This window comes from Lissotriton vulgaris, chromosome 2_1, assembly GCF_964263255.1.
Source record: "Lissotriton vulgaris chromosome 2_1, aLisVul1.2, whole genome shotgun sequence".
NCBI lineage: Eukaryota > Metazoa > Chordata > Amphibia > Caudata > Salamandridae > Lissotriton > Lissotriton vulgaris.
Window position 1 is genome coordinate 745,710,841 of NC_141687.1, and position 6,000 is coordinate 745,716,840.

Here is a 6,000-nt window from a genome sequence, read left to right on the forward strand (position 1 = left end):
CGATTGGGACTCCCCTTTATGACTTATACTGTAAACATGGAGTGGGTCCTATATCCTATAACGAGGTATGGGTCCGTTACTGTAAGAAGGATGGTGTCCTTAGTTGGCCACTACATGGTAGTTTTGAACCCGAGATTCTTGATAATTTAGAAGCGAAATTGTTTAGGAAGAAAGCCCGGCCGGCAATGTTTGATTCTTTCCGTTATTGGCGAAAAGAGTCCAAACAGAGAGAAATGAAAAGGTTGAAGAAAGAACAAAAAGAGAAAGAAGAGCTAACTCTAGAGCAAGCAACTAAACAATTGCAAGATAATGAGTGCGAAAAAGCCATAGATGTAGCAATTAGAGAGCATAATTTAGCGATTGACAAGTGCTACCCTGCCTTGCCATCGAAAACAGCTAAGATACTGGAGGATCCCGAAAACGATCCTCTGTTGTCTTATCTGTTACGGTCACCTCCACCGTACGCACAAGGTGCTACGGCCCAACTTGTACCGAATGTCCAATTGCCGGTTGCTGGACAACCTGGTGTTCTTGTTCCTCAGAATCTAGTTCCTGTACCTCCTGTGGTTAATGTGAATATTCCTACGGCTCCTCCTCTTCCTGGGTTGCCGACTTCTATACCTGTATCTGTCTCGCTTACACCTACTACATCACAAACTATTTTTCTAGATACTCCTACTGCCTCGCAATCTGTTCCTACCTCTACTGTGTTCTCTACGTCTGCAAGTGTGTTAACTCCACTTTCTGTACGTCGAAAAATAACTGATTCTGTTGCTAATATACTGTCTCCTTTATATAAATCTTTAATTAAGACTCCTACTTCTGATTCAGTTCAGAGACGTAGTCAGCTACCAAGTACTGAAGAACGGGGAGTTTTAGATTCCACGGCTCTCAGATGGATTACGAAAGTTAGAAGATATAGTACGAGAGATGTACTAGATACGTTTATGCAGTGGAAGGAACCAACGCAACGGTACGTCTTTGATGAGATGTGCTCGTTGTTACGTGAGGAAATAGAGGAAGATGATGTTGAATCAGACTTGGAAGATTTAATTAAAATTCAAAAAGAGTTTGCTGCAGGAATGATAGTGGGTGATAATATAAAAGAAGCGATGGAACTCATTTTAAGTTTTAGGAATGATCCATCTCTTCGTTCGCCGAGAGATTTAGAGAAAGGTAAAATGAAGCCAAGTCGCCAATATCCTATGAGGGAGGTTCCTCCAATTTGGCGCGAAGCAATACAACGTGATGATAATGCAGGTATTGCAGCTGCTCCAGCACAGTTCCAACGAGTGTGGATACACATTCCATGGAAGCGAGCTGAAGTGCTAGCGGTGAAACAGGCCTTGCCAGATCCGCGTAAAAATCCAGCTGGATATTACAAGGAATTAACACAGACAGTTGAGGCTTGTATAATGAACTTAGCAGACATCGATATGTTATTTGGCAATGTAGTTCCACAACCAGTGTGGGCTAAAATTCGTAGGGAGGATCATCAAGCAGCCTTAGGTGGTGATTGGGCAGCTATCACTGCAGCGGATGGTCAGCAAACGGGTGGTGCAAAACCCGAACCCCTAATTGCTAATCTTCCAGGTAGAATAATTGACTTAATGAAGACTCTGATGCCTGCATTGCGTGTTAATTGGGATAAATTATCCGCATGCAAGCAAAAGAAAGATGAAAGTGTCTCCGACTTCTTCACGAGGTTCGAAGAGACTTTTGTAGATCATAGTGGTCAGGATATGAGCACTGAAGGAGGACAGAGACTGTTTGTCGATAAATTTGTGCATAATTTGTTACCTGAATTATGCAATAAATTAAAGGATTCAGAGAGCGCGTGGGCTGTTTCCACAACTGCGCAAATACTTGCGACTGCACAATACTACGAAAATAGGGATAAAGAGGAAAAGGAAAAATCAGAGAAGAAAACGAAAGATTTAAAGACTAAAGTTCTTTTACAGCAGGCGTATCCACCTCGCACGAATCAGACTAATATGCAACAGAATTCGTATCAGAGGACAGATTATAGTTCAACCAGGCCTCAATATCAGTGGAATCAGTGTGCGTACTGTAAGAAAGAGGGTCACTACAAAAATGAATGTCCAATCTTAGCGCAAAATAATGCAGCAGCAGCTCAGAGAGGTCGTGGTGGTTTTATACAGAATTCTAGAGGTCGAGGGCGAGGTGCTATGCCTCCGCAAACGAATGATCGTCCCTCCAATCACTTTGATCAACGAAATGTACAGTCAGCTCAACAAAATAGATCTCAGCAATATCTTGTTGAAGATTATTGTGAAGTGGATGAGGGATTTCAGCAAAATGGGTACTAGGACAGCCATGGACAGAGAGAGGGAGTAGTATCAGTTCCAGTGGATCAGAGTGGGCCTTATGTCGCAGTAGCAACATCAGGTGTAGTCGAACCGTTTCTGTTGGATACTGGTGCCGCAAAAAGTTCTATCATTCATGCGAAACTCCCTGGCGCACCTTTGTCCGGCTCAACAAATGTTTCCGTAGGTTTTTCAGGCGCCCCTGTTTACAACCCGATATCTGGTCCTTTGTCTATTTCTGTTGGACCGTGTCAATTGAAAGCACCCTTGATTTTGACGACAGGTTGTAATGAAAATCTGCTTGGTTTAGATTTGTTAAAACGACTATATGCGACATTGTACTGTTCTCCGGAAGGGGTACAGCTTACTTTGGGTAAAAGAATCACTTCTCCGGTGTACTTGTCAATGGACGCACTCCCGCCAGAGCTGCGCTCACTCCCTGATTCTCTTTGGGCGACTGGTCCTAATGATGTAGGCCTTTTAGAAATACCACCGTATGTAGTAACTTTGAAAGCAAATGTAAAATTTCCAAGAATTCCTCAATATAAAATATCCAGTGAAGGAGAACGTGCACTTTTATTGATTGTGCAAGATTTGATTAAGAAAGGTGTGGTTGAAGAAACTCGAGGAAATGTTTGTAATAGTCCTGTATTGCCGATTCTGAAACGAACTGATCCTACGAAACCTCCAGTGTACAGGTTTGTCATAGACCTTAGAGAAGTTAACAAAATTGTGGTTCCGCAGTTTCCTGTGGTTCCAGACATTACTGCATTGTTAACATTGATTCCTGCTACAGCCACATGGTTCTCAGTCATCGACTTGAAGAATGCCTTTTTCAGCATTCCGATAGCCGAGGAAAGCAGAGATATTTTTGGCTTCTGTCTAGGAGGTCGAAGTTTCAGATTTAAACGCGCTCCACAGGGCTACTGTGAAAGTCCATCTATTTATAGTCAAGCATTAAAAAGCCAGCTAGATTCTTTTGTCCTTCCTCCAGGTTCTGCCCTAGTACAGTACGTAGACGATCTTTTAGTGGCTGCCGATGACAAGGAAACTTGCAAAGCAGCTACAGTTTCGTTATTACATCATTTGTCTGATTTGAATCACAAGGTATCACCTTCTAAGATGCAATACTGCTGCCAAGAAGTGACCTACCTAGGTCATCTCTTGTCAAAGGAGGGAAGGAAGTTGACCCCAGAAAGAATAAAAGCAATTACGCAAATGAGTGTTCCACGCACACAGAGAGAAGTACGTGCCTTTTTAGGTATTACCTCCTACTGTAGGCAGTGGATTCCAAATTTTTCTCTTTTAGCGAAACCATTGGTAGCTTTGACTGGGAAAAATGTTCCGAGTCCGGTGCCATGGTCTGATGAATGTCAAGAGAGTTTTACTGAATTACGAAAAGCCTTGTGTTCAGCTCCTGTATTGGGTACACCTGATTACAGTAAGCCATTCACGCTCTACGTTCACGAGAGAGAAGGTTGCGCGTTGAGTGTCCTGACACAGAAGTTTGGTGATAAACAACGCCCTTGTGCGTATTTCTCATCAACATTAGATCCGGTAGCCAGAGCGTTGCCTAGTTGTTTGAGAGCTACAGCGGCAGCTGCGGCTTCCATTCGACAATCTGCTGGTTTGGTGATGAACAACATGCTAGTGGTCATGGTTCCTCATGCAGTGGATACACTCATGAACCGAACGAAGACACAACACCTTACTAGTGCGAGATTATCTGGTTACGAGCTGACATTACTAGCGAGTCATATTCAGATCAAAAGATGTAATGTATTGAATCCAGCAACGCTGTTGCCGACTGATCAAGAGTCGAGTGATTCTGAGCCACATGACTGCTGTTTTAAAACGGAGGAAGAGACAAAAGGACGCATCGATTTGAAAGATACTCCGTTACCCGATCCGGATGGTACGCTGTATGTGGACGGGTCATGTTTTAAATTGGAGAATGGTGATGTGACTGCTGCTTACGCGGTAACGACGTTGAAGACGATTGTGGAGACTGCAAGAGTGAGTCAGAATTCTGCCCAAGCTGCAGAATTAATAGCTCTAACGAGAGCATGTGTTTTAGCTGAGGGAAAGAGAGTGAATGTGTTCACAGATAGTCAGTACGCATTTGGCGTGGCCCATAGTTTTGGCCGGTTGTGGAGAGAAAGAGGTTTCATTACGTCCCATGGGACTAAGATTCAACATGGTCAGCTAGTTAACGACTTGTTGGAATCTCTAACCTTGCCGACTGAAGTTGCAATTGTAAAGTGCAGTGCTCATAAAGCAATCACGGATGATGTTGGACGTGGGAATGCTTTTGCTGATGAAATTGCTAAACAGACAGCTAGAGACATGATGAGTAGAATGTATGTTGCAACGTCTGCAAGATGGATCGCTGAGTCTGGGATGTGTGAAGATACAATGGAAAGTGTGAAGGAGATTCAGAGAGAAGCAACTGAGGAAGAGAAACGTGTATGGAGAGAGAGTACGGGCAAGTTGGACTCGAATGGATGTTGGATTGATTTGACAGAACAGCAGCGTTGGATGTTGCCGGATGCGTATGTGCTTGCAGTAGTGACAATGGCGCATGGAGTAGCGCATATAAGTTCTAAAGGGATATGTAAGATGTTGGCTCCGGTCTGGAAGAATGAGGGAATCAGTAAGTGTGCAGAGAGAGTGGTGAAAAATTGTATGGTGTGCTTGATGCATAATCCTGGCAAGGGAACTCCAACTCCAGCTGGTCATTTCGCTCCTCCTTCCTGCCCCTTTGAAGTGATTCAGTTAGACTTCATTCACATGGAACGCTGTAATAATTTAAAATATGTCTTGGTGGTGGTTTGTGCTTTTTCCAGGTGGATAGAAGCATACCCACTGAAGGACAATACTGCCTTATCAACTGCCAAAATTCTTCTCAAAGAATATTTCCCTAGATTTGGAATGCCACGGATTGTATGGTCAGATAACGGAAGTGAGTTTATAGGGAAAGTTATGCAGAGTGTATGTGCAGGCCTAGGTTTGAAACAAACATTTCACAGTGCGAACCATCCCCAGTCAGCTGGTTTAGTGGAGGGTTACAATGGTACCCTTAAACTGAAGATAGCTAAAATACAAGCATCAACAGGTTTAGCCTGGCCAGACGCACTTCCTTTGGCTCTGTTATCAACAAGAGCAACTGTACATTCTAGAGTGGGGCTTAGCCCATACGAGGTGGTCTTTGGCCGCCCAGCAAATATCTGGAGTGTGCCAAGGCCCAAGGAATTCAAATCTATAGAATATCCTATGTTGATAGACTACCTTTACGACTTGACTGCTAAATTGAGTCTTATTCATCAACAGGTCTTCGATGCTTTGCCAAAACCTCCGGAGAGTCCAGGGCATCAGCTGAAACCAGGAGACCTGGTTGTCATCAAGAACTTCGCGAGGACGAAGAACCTTCAACCAAGATTTGTGGGGCCCTTTCAGATCTTACTGACAACGAGGACAGCCGTTCGTGTAGCTGGCCGCAAGCATTGGGTGCACGCGTCTCATGTTAAGCGTGTACCCTTGCCGCTACCTTACGACGACTGGGTGAAAAAGGGAATTGGTGCCTCCGAAACTGACAGCACACCGAAGTTCATCCCTTTCAGCGATGCCGAATTGATTACTGATACTCCAAAATCTGACTCTCCTCCTGAAAAGA